Raw genomic sequence first — 16,424 nt, forward strand, 5'->3', positions numbered from 1 at the left:
ATCGCACTGTTTTGTGCATTTCTAATCACTCGCGTTGTTTAGCGTATCGCACTATTTTGTGCATTTCTTATCACTCGCGCTGTTTAGCGTATCACACTGTTTTGTGCATTTCTCATCATTCGCGCTATTTTGCGCACCTCCGTCGCACTGTTCTGTGCAATTTATCACTTGCGCTATTTTGCGCACCACAATCGCACTGTTTTGTGCAGTTTATCATTCGCTCTATTTTGTGCACCTCCATCGCACTGTCTTGTGCATTGCATTCATCGCACTATTTTGTGCTTTGCATATCACATCGCACTATCTTGTGCATTTCAAATCAATCGCGCTGTTTAGCGTATCGCACTATTTTGTGCATTGTATCATTCGCGCTATCTTGCGCACCTCACCTGCACTTGTTAGTGTATTGCACCGCGCTATCTTGCGTCGTGACCATTACTTGCATTGTGCATGCATTTTATCGCCCTATCTTGCGCACCTCACCTTTAGCATCGCACTGCTTTGTGCATTCACTCTACTCGCACTGTTTTGTGCACCTTTAGCTCGCACTGTCTTGTGCACTCACCTGGTCCAGGAGACCTTAAATCCTCCGGTCTAAGGAGACCTTAAATCCTGCATCATCACTCGCACTGTTTTGCGCATTGCACTTGCATTTATTCGCACTGTCTTGTACACACACCTGGTCCAGGAGACCTTAAATCCTCCGGTCTAAGGAGACCTTAAATCCTGCATCATCATTCGCGCTGTTTTGCGCATCATACTTGCATTTTACTTGCATTTCATCGCATTATCTTGGGCACCTTCGCTGGTCTAGGAGACCTTAAATCCTCTAAAGGTGCAATTCCTTTGGTGTTTGTCGTTCCTGAACGACTTCCAGTGGTCTGGTATAGCCACCTGCCTGTGTTAGCAGTGAGTTCCTAGGAGATCAACTGAGACGGTGGAAACTAGAGTTCAAATGGCTCTTGCCTAGAATGCAAAGGTTCGGGATTTTCGAGACTAAAGTCTGGTTTAAATACCCAGAGGTATATCCTCGGCTTGAAATCTGTATGGCAGCCCCATAGATTGAGATAGCATGTGTATGCGCCTCAATTTTGGATACCGAACCAACCTAGTCTGTCACCCTGTTGGAGAATAGGGAAAGCTGCGACCATAGTTAGGGAGAAAAGTAGTACTTGTGGCTCAATCAAGAAGAAGCGAGAGATCCCCAGCAGCATGAGGCACGATATTGCATGTACGGTTCATTCGAGGCTGGTGCGACCAGACGAACCGCGTAGGTATTGTATTTTCTCCGTGTGTGACGTGGCGAGAATTGAACAATTCTCCGCATTCTTAACTGCATGAAATGTAGTTGTTGCTTTGCATTCTTGCTTAAAACTGTTGCATCTATTGTGAATATGTGCTTCATTATAGCTTGCTGCATTTGCATGATCATTGAGATACCTTCGGCTTCTTGCATTATCGGTTGCATTTTGCCCCTGCCTGCGGGCATGCCTGCGAGCACATCTCTGTTTGTCTTGCCTGTTTGTCTAAGTCTTCGGCCTTGTCAAAAATGGGTCGTCTCTGGGCTTTGACATTCACTCCCGTCACTTATGACTTCCGAGTTCTGTCAAAGAGGGGCGACTGTAGACACCCCATTTTTGACCGATCTTAAGACTCAGACGTCACCGATTGAGCGCTTGGTGATGTCGCATATTGTGCTCGTTCAGAAGTTTCAGAGTCCCGGCTGCAAGCCTTGCCTCCGGACTTCCGGACTCTTTTGTACCTTGCCTTGATTTGCAAACCAGGTCCCGTTTTCACTGTTTTCTCTTCCCGAAGGGAGGGAGAGGTCTCGTAGATCATCTCTTAGTGGCCGTAAGCTACGCTTCGTGGTCGTAGGACATTTTTCCCGTTTGGAGCTCGGTTTCCAATTTTTCGGAGCCGTCGGCCGTGTGCCTCGGTTCGGGACCGCTTAACCACCTCCGTTTGCTCCATTTTTTGGTATGCATCTTATTTCCTCCCTTTTGAGGGACACTGGGGTCCGAGAGACCAACTTCGTGGTCAAACGCCACCTCCGGTGCTTAACAGTAAGTTTTCGGGCCCTCGGACCGCGTGTTTTGGCCCCTGAACCTTCGTTTTGCATCGGTTTGGGTTCATTTTTGGTGGAGACCTTATTTTCGTTGTTAGAAAGGTTGTAGGAGAGTGGGAGGCCACCAATTTTTCTGAAAAACCAGCTTTTTTTGGTCAAAAGTGATTCAACATGAATCTGGGAAGGAGGAAAACACTGCGTGGCTTCATCGAAACGAGCATAACTCTTTGCATACTTGGATTTAAGATATGAGGTTACCACCATTGGAAAGCTTACTTCCGGGGCATCATTTTTCACTCAAGAATATCCTAAGGACAAGTTCAGGTGGGGGAGATATGGTTGGTTAAAGTCCGTTTGGACCGAATCTGCGCGGCTTCACCAAAACAGGCATAACTTCTTGCACAGGAGGAATTTTGATGCAAGGTTTGCGGCATTGGAAAGCTAACTTCTGGGGCTTCATCCTAGGGGGTGGCCGGCCACCTTGACCCTTTTGACCTGGTCAGCCGGCCACCTAAACTGGTCGGCCAGCCACTTGCCTAATCGGTTGACCACTTTGGCCCTTTTGAGCTGGCCGGCCATTTTTGCCCTCCTGAGTGTGTTCCAGCTGTGCCAGCTATTCTGTATTTGACCCACTGTCCGAAGGTCTTCCCTTTTGGGGGGAAATTTGAATTAGTTTTTCCCCATTTTTCTCCACCCCTCTCCCTCTATATAACCAGCCTCTCCCCTTCATTTCTAAGGGTTACAAAAACTTGTTTGGAGCTCTTGCATTCAATCTCTCTCTTTCTCTCTACTCCAAGCACCAAAACCCCTTAAGTTCTACACCATTTACCCTACACCTTATAGCACAAGGCCTCCATCCCTCATTCCAACACTTTGGGATTGTTTTGAAGAGGTTAAAAGCTCAGAAAATTGGTCCAAGAGCTGCTGGTTCATTGTTCTTCTAGGGTGAGTCTCTATTTCCTCTTTTTTTGCCCTATTTTGCATGCTATCTTAGCTTTTTTTTCTTACAATTTTGGGCTCCGACCTGAACTGGAAATAGTCTTATTTTGAGCTAATCTTCACGTTTGATCAAGGACTTTTCTCTGTTTGAGGTCTCCTCCTCACCCTTTGTGTTTAATCTCTCTTTTAGGGCTTATCTTGCATGATATTTTAGCCCTATTTTTGAGCATTTCTGGGCTTCGAGCCAAACTGTGAAGTGCCTTATTTTGAGCCCCTATTCAACTTTTTTGAAGGGCTCTTTACTGTTTGAGGCCAGCTGCTACCACTTGTCTCTTTATCCCTCTCTTAGGCCTTTTTCTTGCATGTTGTTTTAGCCTCACTTGTGTTTATTTTTGAGACTTGATATAAACTGTAAAGTGCCTTTTTTTGAGTCCCTCTTCAACTTTGTTGAAGAGCTCTTTGCTATTTGGGGCCAGCTGCTGTCCCTTGTCTCTAATCTCTCTTTTAGGGCCATTTTTGCATAATAGATTAGCCCCACTTGTGTTCATTTTTGAGACTTGTTATAAACTGGAAATATGTATGTTTTGGGACTTTCTTGCCTCTGTCTTCACGCTTCATGATCAAATAATGCATGCTTTGTATAGCTGTAAGTCATTCTATGTGCCTAGTTTCGAGTTTCGCGGTTCATTCCATGTATCGGGTGCCATGTTTCCATGTTTTGGGACTGTTTTGTATCATATTTCAGCGCTGAAATTTGCATGTTTGCATATCATGTTCCATGCCTTGCCATGCTTTGGGTAGAGTGGCATTTGATGCCTTAGGCTTGGTCCTCGGTTTGCGTGCATGTGTGGCCTTTTTCTTGCATGTTGTTTTAGCCTCACTTGTGTTTATTTTCGAGACTTGATATAAACTGTAAAGTGCCTTTTTTTGAGCCCCTCTTCAACTTTGTTGAAGGGCTCTTTTCTATTTGGGGCCAGCTGCTGTCCCTTGTCTCTAATCTCTCTTTTAGGGTCATTTTTGCATAATAGATTAGCCCCACTTGTGTTCATTTTTGAGACTTGTTATAAACTGGATATATGCATGTTTTGGGACTTTCTTGCCTCTGTCTTCACGCTTCATGATCAAATAATGCATGCTTTGTATAGCTGTAAGTCATTCCATGTGCCTAGTTTCGAGTTTCGCGGTTCATTCCATGCATCGGGTGCCATGTTTCCATGTTTCGGGGCTGTTTTGTATCATATTTCAGCGCTAAAATTCGCATGTTTGCATATCATGTTCCATGCCTTACCATGCTTTGGGTAGAGTGGCATTTGATGCCTTAGGCTTGGTCCTCGATTTGCGTGCATGTGTGCACGTATTTCGAGTATCTCATTTTCATCTAATGGCTATTGATGTGAGTGTGGCTGAGGTCCACTCATGTTGGTGTAAGTCCATTGTGCATTGTGTATGCCATTTCATTCCATAGCATTGTGTATGCTAGGTTGTATGTTAGCGCATCGTGTATGCCTCGTTACATCATGCATTGTGTATGCCACTTTATAGCATTGTGTATGCTAGGTTGCATGTTAGAATTGTATTCATGCATGTCATGCATATTGCATTGTGTTTGGGATAGGAGTTAGCTCGAGCACGGGAAACGAGGGACGTTTTGTACTTTGAGTGACGGAACGTGTCTCAATTCCCGGTCACCGACACTCCGGATTATCCATGATGGAGTTTAGGTCTTGTTGTGTTTATATATGCATTCATTTCATATTGAGTCGTGCAATTCGACTCCTCGGCCATCATGCATCGATATGCATGATTGGTGGCACGAGGATCGAGGACTACACTCCCTGAAGAGTAGTCATGCATACATATGTGAAAATACTTTGCCATGCCCCTTTGTTGCTCTCTGTTGCAGCAAATCAGAAATCGGTAGCCTTCCGGAGCTTGACACGCATTCCAAGAACAATTGCAAACAAAGGCAAACCGGGGCATCGCGAGGGATTCTCCGCACAAGGCAACCCGAGCATGCATCATTCATCATCCGGAGCAGATTTGAGGCAGTCCCTGGCTTGCATGCCAATTTATTGCTTTCCTAATTTAATTTGTTAAATAATTAGGGTTTTTGGACTATAATTATTCATTTGGGACTGTATTATTCTTTCGGACCCTCTGCGCGAGGGCACAACTGTAATAAGTGTGCGTGTGTGTGATGTATGTCTTCCAACCCCACGTCTTTCTCCCTTTTATTTACCTGCTTATGATGGTTAGATTAGGGCATGTTTCAATTAGCATACAGTATGATAGCATGTTTGCATTCATTCATCTGTTTTGCACGCACCGGGCTCGGCGCATCATACTAACTGCATTGTATTTTCAATTCCAAATTGAATACATGTTAGCTGTAGCATTTCATATGTCATGTTTAGAATAGCCGAGCCTGCTATAGTTGCACTTTTTGCATGTGTTGCATTAGGCATTTCTGTATAATTAGGATCATGCATAGATTTCTAATTAGCTTCTGTTTTGGCTTGGAGTACTCGGTAAGTTTTATGCTTTAGCATCCTTGCATGTGTGTGAGTGACTGCCATGATAGCATGCTTACCATGAGGCTAATTGCTTGTGTGATATAACTGCTTGAATGCCTGTGGGTGAAGGTTGGGTTATTTGGATTGGAACAATTCGTTGATTGTAAGTTTTTTTTAAGCCCACTAGATAGTGGCAAAATCATGTTTTTCTAAGCCCACCCGAGGGTGGCAAATCCACATCTTAGCCTACTTGCGGGTAGCACCATCAAACCACTTTAAAAAATAAACATGAAATGTTTTGTTCCAATTCAGACGATCCAGTCTATACTTGTATGCTGTGCGCATCACATAGTAAATCTAGGCTAATAACCGGAATAAGAACGCATAATGTTTTCAAAAATAGATATCATGGTTAGTAGAGGCCGATCTTTGATCGGGCGAGCGGGGGTGCTCACGAAGTGACCTTCCCCAATCGTACCCAAGTTCTCGAGCCGAGGCAACTTTGGTGATGACGGACACGTGGCCTTAGGCAAACGAGTCAGGGTTTCCTAAATTTTTCCAAAATAAAATATTTAGGTAGCGACTCTGTATTTGGCAAAGCAGTCCATGTTTGGCACTTCTTTCAAAATCTGTTTTCTCAAAACGATTTGTCAGATTTGGACTCTTTGGTTCAGATTAAGAACCGTGAAAATTTAGAGTCCTGAACTGTAGTGAGCCCAATACGAACAGAACGGGGGGGAGCCATCCCTCCCGGGGCATTCGGGGACGTCTACACCTGGCTCCTTATCTCTTAGGCCATGTTTATAGAGCATGTTCTCAATTTTACAAGAAACCTCTTGATGTGAACCAAAGGGGTCCCCTTTGGGTGCTCCAACTCTGGCTCTTTGCTTACTTTACTGATTTACATCCCAAATGCTTAAAATTCCTTGTTCAGGACCCTAGCACTTATGGGGAAAAATATGCCAGAGTTGTTCTTTATTATGCTTCCTTTGCCTACTACTTAACCTTTTTTCACTAACTTCCTATTTCTCCACCTGCTACTTTCTTCTGCCCCTTTGATGCCAACAAAGGACCTGCTTGGCTACGAACATTCTTAGCTGATAAAGAGTGCTCTACCCCACCCTACAAAGGCATGCGGGCTTCTATTTTGCTGCCGAGGGAGCTGTTCATTGGCACTTTAAACCCTCGAGCTTATAAGTGTATAGCTGAGGTGTACTGTCCCTCTCAATTTGCCAGGCAATTTGGGTTAACTCAGGGGATTCCACTCTGCAGTCTCTCAAATGTCCATCTTACAGCCAGAGACCTGAGAATACCCAAATCAAAACTGGAAGAAATAACATTCAAACTGCTGAAAGAAATGAGCGAGTTCAAATTTATCCCTTACCTTCCTTCTAGCTTGGCTCTGAAAAGATTTCAAAACTGGTGGACAACCAATATGGAAGTGCGCCTATCCGTACACCCTCATGACTTACTGATAGGGTTAGGAGTGCCTTCGAAGGCCAAATCATCAACAGTTGAGAACATCCCCTCTCTTTCCACAGCTGCCAAAACTGCTCCTGTAGCCTCATCCTCTCCTGCTAGAGTTACCAGAGCTGCTTCAAAGAGGGGTAAGTATTTTCAGGTTTCCCCTTAGACTCTTTTGTTTGTTTCCTTTACATTTATATCTCTTGGTTCAGGGTCTCCACAAGAAGAATCTCCTAAGAGGGCTGAAATCCTAGCTACTCTCAAGGACAAACAAAAGTAGAAAAAGAAAAGGAAGCTGATACTCACTCCTGAGGAATCCGAATCCCAAATTAAAGAAGAAGAGATTGAGAAAGTATAGGAAGTGCCATTACAAGGAGAAAGAGGGAACAGATGACTGTCTCTCTTTCGATTGAAGATCTCACTCATGAGACAGCTGCCATAGTAGTGGAAGAGTAACTCACTTCTGAAGAATCCGAATCCCAAATTGGAGAGAAAGAAATTGAGAAGGAACAGGCAATACCAGTACAAAGAAAAAAGAGAAAGAAGATGATTGTCTCTCCTTCTGATTTGGTCGAAGACCCTATTCATGAAGTAGCTGCTAAGGCAGTAGAACAAGAGCATTCTAAGGCCATAATTGTCTTTGAGAGAGCTGAGAAGGGACGGCAGCAGCAATTCTTAAGAGATGAAGCAGCTGCTGCTGATGCAATCCAAAGGAAAACTACAAGAAGGCAACATATTGCTGAGCACTATTCCCTTCGGAGCTCTCCTATTGCTATTATCACTTCTGAAACAAGTAATTTCTTTCATGTTTCTACTGTTTCTCCCTCATCAAATTTTTGGTATTGAGACTTGACATTACTTTACATCTCTTTTTTTGCAGCAATAACTACTGAGCCTATTCTTCCAATAAGGACTCCCTCCATTTCAGTTGAAGTTGATCAGATGCAAAATGTGAGGACTATTCAGATAATACTCCCACTTTCTAGGCCTACATTCAATGTACCTTCCTTGAGGCCAAGCATTCTTGCATCTCTTTCTTTTGGATTAAATCCGTATCTTCCTTACTTATCTTTGGATCTATCTCAATTCAATTTTCTTTTGAGCCTTGCTCTTCCCCTTCCTCCTAAGGAAATTCCAACTGCTGCTCCATCTCTGATGGTAGCTGATTCCCCTACAGAGGGTGCTGGTAGCTCTCCAACCCATGGTTTATTACCTTTACCTACTTCCAGCCCTTCTTCCCTTGACCTATTGGTGGCTAGGACCATAGAGACTGCTGAAGATGCTCCACCCATTTCTCCTATCCCTATGCAGTCCTCTGTGCCTTCTACCACTGCTCTTTCTGCACCCCTCATGTCCATGGATGAGGTAGATATCTTCGAAGCAAGACTAGCTAGTCTCTTCGACATGCCCTCTACCTCTCCAATAGCTAATGATGAGGCTGAGCCATTAGTTCTGGCTGATTCCTTGTTAGAAATTCTTGAGAGCTCCTCTTCCTCCAGTAGTAAGCCTTCTGCACCTCTGATGGACTTAGACAGCTGTCTGGAGTTATTGACATCTTTTTCAAGGATTCCTTTCGAGGCTTTACAAAGGCCTATAATAAGAAATGGCTTCCTTTAGTGCTGCAAAGTTGTTGAGCAATCCAGTATACCTGTCTCAAATCATCTATCTCAGGCAGCAGCTACTATTGACTTTTACATCAACATTTGTCATGTTGCCAAGGCTGCAGAGGAGAAATTAGTGAGAGACTAGAGCTTTGTTTCCACAGTACATGCTGAAGTCTCCAGGCTAAAGGAACAACATTCCTCTATCTCCCATTTTCGAACTTAACTACTGGAGAGGAAAGCTCAACTTGAGGAGGAGCTATCTGCAGTGAACCAGGCCTTCATCCGAACTGACACCAAACTGCAGATCACCACCTAGGGACTGGCTGACCGGAAGCAGGAAATGACCATAGCCATTCAGTTGTTTTCATCTTTTAATAATAGAGCATCCATTGTAAAAGAATAACTGAGGCATTGTAATGATTTTTGGGCCAATTTATGGCAGAATGTATTCAATTCTTTATGAAAGACAAATTCTTATTTATCATTTGAGTATTTTTGTGTTCTTGTACTTGGCATTTATTTTACTCATTGTGTTTCCCATATAGTTGGAAAATAAGGCTTCAAATACCTGCCATTAATCTTTTTGGGATGTACATATCCATTCAAATTTCTCAAGTGGTATGCTCCAAAAGGAAGGACCCTATGGACTTGGTATGGTCCCTTCCAGTTAGGCGACCATTTGCCAAACTTATGACTTTTAATCCCTATTAGGAGCATGGTTTTCCACACCAAATCACCTTCATCAAAGCCAATGTGTTTGGCTTTTTTTTATTATAGTTTATGGTTGCTTTCTTCTTTTGGAAAAGAATGCTATTTAATGCCAGAATTCTAGCTTCATCTATGCTTTCTAATTCCAAGCACATACTCTAATGGTATTGCTCAAGATTTAATTGGTCTTGACATTTTACCCTCAAGGACTTAACATTAATTTCCACAGGTAACACTGCATCATGCCCATATACTAAGGCATAAGGAATGACTCCTGTGCTTGACCTTGGAGAAGTTCTATAAGCCCACAATACATCCAATAACAAGTTATGCCAATCCCTAGGATTGTCCTCCACAACTTTTTGCATTCCTTTTTTCAAGGACTTGTTGTATGATTCAGCTTGACCATTGGCTTGTGCATAATAGGGGGTGGAATTCATAAGGCTAATTCCAAACTCTACCACAAAAGACTTTACCATTTTCTCATCAAACACAGTCCCATTATCAACAGTTATGGTCTGTGGGATACCAAATCTGTGGATTAAATCTTTTATGAATTCAATAACCTCAGTTTGGTCTACAGCCTTGTATGGCTTAGCTTCGACCCATTTAATGAAGTAATCAGTGGCCACTAAGATAAAACAATGATGCTTCGAAGAAGGTGGGTGTATTTTCCCCATCATATCCATGGCCCATCCTCTAAATGGCCAAGGCTTTACTACCGCATGCAGGTCAGTTATGGGCACATGCCTGATTGTGCCATGCTTTTGACATGCCTGGCAACCCGTTGCATATTTTATGCAGTTTTTAAGGATAGTTGGCCAATAATAGGAATGCCTTCGAAGCAACCACCTCATCTTCACACCCGGCTGGTGAGCACCACAGATACCTTCATGAACCTCAGCCATAGCTGTTAAAGCTTCTTTTAGGCCTAAACATTCCAGCAATAAACCATCTCCCCCTCTTTTGTAGAGAGCATTATCGTATATGATGTATTGCATAGATTGCAATTTAAATTTTCTGCTGGCCTTTGAAGATAGGCCAGCCAAGTACTGCATTATTGGATGCCTCCAATCTTGTTCATGTAAGTCATTATGATTGACTTCCAGGACCACATTCCTTTTATTTAAAGGTGGTATTGATTTCTGGTATGTTGTTTGGCTTATGTCCCTTTGAGTATTATCCCTTCTCTTGAAATTTGAAACTTTCTGAGCCACATCATTAGCTCTATTATTCAAGAATCTTGGGACATGAGTTACATTTGCTATTTAAAATTGAGAAAGCAGATGTAATGCAATAACATAGTATGACAACATGCTTATACTTTGACATTTGAAAATCCCTTTCACTTGGTTAACCACCAATTGAGAATCGCCAAATATGTCAACTGCATGAACTTATAGCCCAATAAGAATTTCCAATCCCACTATTAAGACTTCATATTCAGCTTGATTATTAGAACAAGTAATTTCATCCACTCCAAAACCATGTGTGGTTTCTATTCCTTGTGGTGACTTAATCACTATACCAATTCCAGTTAGGCCATTGGCTTTCGATCCATCGAACCACATTTGCCATGGCTCAACACTAGCCGTACCAAGTTCCATTATCTCTTGACTTTCTATTTGAGATGGATGGTCTGCCAAAAAATTGGCTAAAACTTGTCATTTCACTGTCTTTTGGGAAACATATTCTAAATGAAATTCTGATAAGGCTAATACCCATTTGCCAATTCTTCCCCTCAACATAGGTCTAGATAACATATACTTAACCAAATCTGTGGTTGCAATTACCAAGACAATTGTAAGCAAAAGATAGTATCTTAATTTCATTGTAGGAAAATACAATTCAAGGCACAACTTTTCTACAGCTGAATATTTACATTCACAAGAATTTAAAAACCTACTAAGGTAATAAACAGCTTGCTCCTTGCCTTCTTTATTGTCTTGGGCTAAGAAAACTCCCAATGAATCTTCTGCTACAGCTATGTACAACTTCAAGGGCTTATCACCCTTTGGTGGCATTAGCACTGGAGGGTTGGCCAAGTAGGCTTTGATACATTCGAAAGAAATTTGATGCTCTGCTGTTCACACATATTCCTCTTCATCTTTTAACCTTAATAAGGAAGAAAATACTTTAGTTTTCCCTGCAGTGTTAGAAATGAATCTTCGAAGAAAATTAACCTGTCCAAGGAACTTTTGTAATTCTTTCTTACTTGATGGAGGTCTGGCTTCAATGATGGCTTTGGCTTTATTCTGGTCAATCTGTATTCCTCTCTTGTGTACTACATAGCCCAAGAAGTTTCCAGATGATACGCCAAAAGCACACTTAAGAGGATTGAGTTTCAACTTGAACTTTCTCATTCTTTCAAAGGTTGCTTCTAAGTGAAACAGATGCTCCTCCATGGATTGGGATTTAACTATAATGTCGTCAATATAACACTCTAAATACCTTCCAATGAGGTCATGAAAGATAGTGTTCATAGCCCTATGATATGTAGCCCCAGCATTCTTCAGGCCAAATGGCATTTTAACCCATTCAAATGTGCCAATATTCCCAGGACATCTGAATGTTGTCTTGTAAACATCCTCCTTTGCAATGCAGATTTGGTTATAACCAGAGTGCCCATCCATCATTGAAAAATTTGATGCCCTGCTGAACTGTCTACCAACAAACCTACTATAGGCATAGGATACTCATCTTTTGGAGTTGCCAGATTCAAGTTTCTGAAATCAATGCATACCCTCATTTTACCATTCTTCTTAACTACAGGCACAATATTGGATAGCCACTCAACATACCTAGCTATTCTAATAAAACCTGCCTTGGGTAGTCTAAGAATTTCTTCCTTAACTTTCTGAATCACTTCTGGACTCATTCTTTTTGGCTTTTGCTTGTATGGCTTGAAATTAGGCCTCATAGGGAGCCTATGTTCCACTAATGACCTATCCAAATCCTGGTAGTTCATTATAAGACCATGCAAAATAATCTTTATATCTCCTCAGAATAACCAACAACTGGTTCCTGTCAAGAGCATTCAACCAAGCACCAAACACTTATATAAATGGGCTGTTGTACAGAACCTTCCCTTAAATTTATTTCTTCTAAGGGGTCTTGTATCTGAGAACTTATTGAAGCTCATTCTTCGATTCCTTCTGGCTTCGAAGCAATCTCCTTGCCGTGTTCTGCTCCCTGGTTCCTTGATTCAACATCTTTACCCTTCTCCTTATAGACAAAGTCTATCCACAAGGCTTCTTCTTCCTGTATCTCCTGGACTTTTGTTTCAATGTCCAATGCACAGTATTTATCAAAGGCCAAAACTCTGGTCTGTTGCTGCTTCTGCTTGCAGCCAATTATCATGGCTTCTTTCTCTTGCTCCTGCACTTTCTGGACTATTGATTTTACATCCAATATTAAAAACTTAATTAGAGCCAAAGACTTGGCTTCTGATGCTTCATCTCTTCGCCTACAACCAGGCATCATTGTCATCCTTAACGACAACCTCTTCATCAGCACTTTCCTGGACTAAGTGCTTCAGGTGTGTCATCTCCTCATCAGCCGTCATTTCGGCTGAGCCATCAGGTTTCCTTAGTATACTGAGTGGTGTCACTCCCTCAATATATAACTTGGCCTCTACGAAGTCTGCGCAGGCTATGAAAGGTTAAGGATCTGCATCAATTTCCTCTGTTTCTCCATTGCCCAAGGCCATCATTATTTTCTGATACAAAGAGGAAGGTGCACATTTGTTAGTGTGGATCCAATCTCTGCCAAGTAAAGCATTGTACTTAGCATTACTGTCGATCATGAAGAATGCCCTCATGCAGTCCTTGGTTCCCACACTCAGGTTGATGGGCAGAATTTCCTGAGCCATCTGTTTGTCTCCAGCGAAACCAGTAATGGTTGTGCTGGTTGGGATTAACCTGGGGTTCCTCTTCCCTAATTTCTTCAAAGAAGATTTCGGTAGTAAGTTCACCGCTGCCCCATTATCTACCAAGACTCGGTTCAATTGTATCCCATCGAAGAAGACCTTGATATACAAAGGCTTAATATGCTGTGTCATAGAATTCGAGAGATACTCAAAAGGATATGAGAGGTTAATACTCACCTCTTCTTCACTCACATATTCAGTTTCCATTGGGGTAGTCATTTCGGAATTATCTTGCACCATACTCACTTGTAAGTCTTCACTAGAGACTGGAATTGGGTCAATTTCTTGCCCCTCTTGGTTCTCATCCCCAACTTGGAATTCATGCGGTAGTATGTGAACCATATTCACTGACACTGAGCCAAATTAGATGGCTGGCTGTGTCTGTTTCTCCTTTTGGCCACCTTGTTAAGTTACTGCGGAAGTATCCTCCATGCTGCATTCTGGTACAGCATTACTAACGAGCTCCTTCGAATGGTCTTTTCTGATTGGCTTTTTAGCCAAAAACGTTTGTTCAGCCATAAAGGCTTCGAACATTTCTTCCTCAACCATTTCTTTCTTTTGGCCTAGGCCAACTTCTTTCTCTGCCTCGCTATCACTCTCCATCAACGCCTTCTCCAATCCTGCTAGACTGGATTTCTTTCTGGCTTTTAGTTTGGAGTGAACTTTGGCCAACTGTTCTCTGCTGCAATCCATCTTGCCTTGTAGAGTTGGTTTTGGAGTATGGTCTGACTTTGGGTTCTTCTTTCCTTATGTTTGGACCAATGAAGAACTCTCTCCACTTTCTTTCAGGTCTTGCTGGTACTGAGTGTACCTACGCTGAATTTTCCTTCTTTGTGATCTAGAAATTACGGGGACCATATCTGGTTCCTTCGTTTTTGGGTGGTTAAGCAATACCCAATTGTTTGGAGCCACCAAAGGAGGTTTGACCATCCTACCTTGGTTTCTAATTATATCTCTTTGGGTAAACACATCCCTAGGTTTGTTCTGCATCACAAACTAATCTGGAACTCCAGGTACCCACGAACTTACTGACCCGGCTGTTGAACTGCTTCTTTCTTCCTTCGAAACCACTTTCGAAGCTGGTTATGAAGGCCATTGCCTGGCCCTGACTTCATGCTTTGGGCCTAAGTCAGGCCTTCGATGAAGGTGTCCACTTTTTGTCCTGCGTGATGCTGGTCTAGGGAGCCAATCTCTGGCTTTGATCCCATAAACTGAACCCTTCTCCAGTCTCCTTTCAGAATGACTGCTCTCCATTCTGTAATAATTAAGTGACCTGAACTCATATAAGGGCCTCTTACCTTTAGAATGCATTCTATCGGCTGTTGGTTCAACCATTAATGGATGCTGCCTAACACCAGATGGATATGGCCTTTTATTGTAAGCATTGGTTGGTTTAGGACGTCTCTGCACATCCTTGTAATAGTGCTTCCCATCAATTAGAAGCCCTTTAAACCACTTGTAGCTTAGTCTGCACCTGGGACACATCATTTACATTACAGCTGCCTCTAAGGAATCATCATCCAGTGCTTCTTCATCAGAGTCTTCCCTCTTGTGTGAGAAACCTTGTCTAATAGCTAGTAGATTTCCAGTGTCTTTCTTGATAGCTGTCTGGTTGGCCACATGTATCTGCACATTGACTTCTTCTAATTCTTTCAAAGACAGGTTCTGAAAGTTCGGCATAATGACATTGGCTGCCACCTCTCCAATTTCTGGAAATGGATTACTGTCGATCCCCATGGCCTTTTTAGCTTTGGCTGGGAATTTCAAACTTCCTTTCCGAATTTGTTCTTGGATCCTGTCTCGAAAAACAATACAGTTCTTAGTCGAGTGAGACCAAGAATTATGCCATTTACAATATACTTTTCCTTTAAGTTCATCAAGAGATGGAATTTTGACTCATTTTGGTAACTTAAGGAAATTGGCTGCAAGCAAATGATAAAAAATGTCATCTACCTTAGTTAAATCGAAAGAGTATTTCCTGTGAAGGTCTTTCTTTTTAAATTGCTGGTCAATTGTTGTATCCTTATGAATTAATGCTTCACAGATCACATGTTCTTTCCCCACAATCTCTGCTGCATCGATCTCATAATTAGGATCTCTATAATATGTCTTGTACGATGCATTATTTCGATCTTGTTCCTCCTCTAGTAATGCTTCGTATCTAGACACCTTATAAGTGAGTTCCACTAAGTCTTTGAACTCAGTTGAGTCAAACTTCTTTCGAAGCCTAAACTCTAAGCCATTTTGAGCCAATCTCACGAATTCTGGCTCTGGCAGGATGACTCTACATTTATTTCGAGCCCTTTTAAATCTGGCAATAAACTGAGTAGCCTTCTCGTCAGGCCTTTGACTCAATCTTGCTAAGTCTGCCATAAAAACCTCTGTCTCCGATTGGAAGAATTGGGCATGAAATGCCTCTTCCATTTGTTGCCAAGTTTGAATAGAGCCAGGTGCAAGGTTAATATACCATACAAATGCTCCCCCGGCTAGGAAATTTGGGAATAACCTTAACTTTATGTAGTTATTATTAGTAAATTCACCACATTGAGCAGTAAACCTAGCAATATGTTCCACTATTGATTGGTTTCCATTCCCATAAAAAAGGGCAAAATCTGGTATCCTGAAACCTTTTGGGTATTCATGTACCTTGTCTACCCATTCTGGGTATGGTTTCCTGTACACTGGAGTCTGGACCCCCCGAGCCATTGGTCCGCACATCTCTCTAACAATGTCAGCAATTTGGTCCCTAAGGACCATATTTTGTGCCTGCTGAACCACTACTGAAGGGGCAAACACAGGATTTGGTGGGCAAACTTGTGCCTTTGGTCCTCTTGGTCCATAAGGTGGTATATTTGGGATTGGTTGTCCCTGTGATACAGGTTGCTATTGGAGGTGTGGACCCCTTTGAGCCTGTCCTGCGAAAGGACCTGCGAAAGGTGCTGGAACTGGTGTTGTGTCTCTTCCATTTGTAGGAAAACCTTCCAACCCCCCGGGTATAAATTTGAATAAGGGATTAGTGAACCCCTTCGTGCCAGGTATGGCTTCGAACATGGGATTTGGAACCATTCTTATGCCATTTTCTTGTACTAGGCCACATCCACCAAATTGCATGGCTTCACTGTTAAGTACTGATGCATTTTAACCTGCTATAGGCCTCGGAATAGGTTCGTACCAAGACTGAGGTGATGGTCTTTCATAGTTCT

Source organism: Camellia sinensis, chromosome 10 (genome assembly GCF_055761805.1).
Source record: "Camellia sinensis isolate YWXY chromosome 10, ASM5576180v1, whole genome shotgun sequence".
NCBI lineage: Eukaryota > Viridiplantae > Streptophyta > Magnoliopsida > Ericales > Theaceae > Camellia > Camellia sinensis.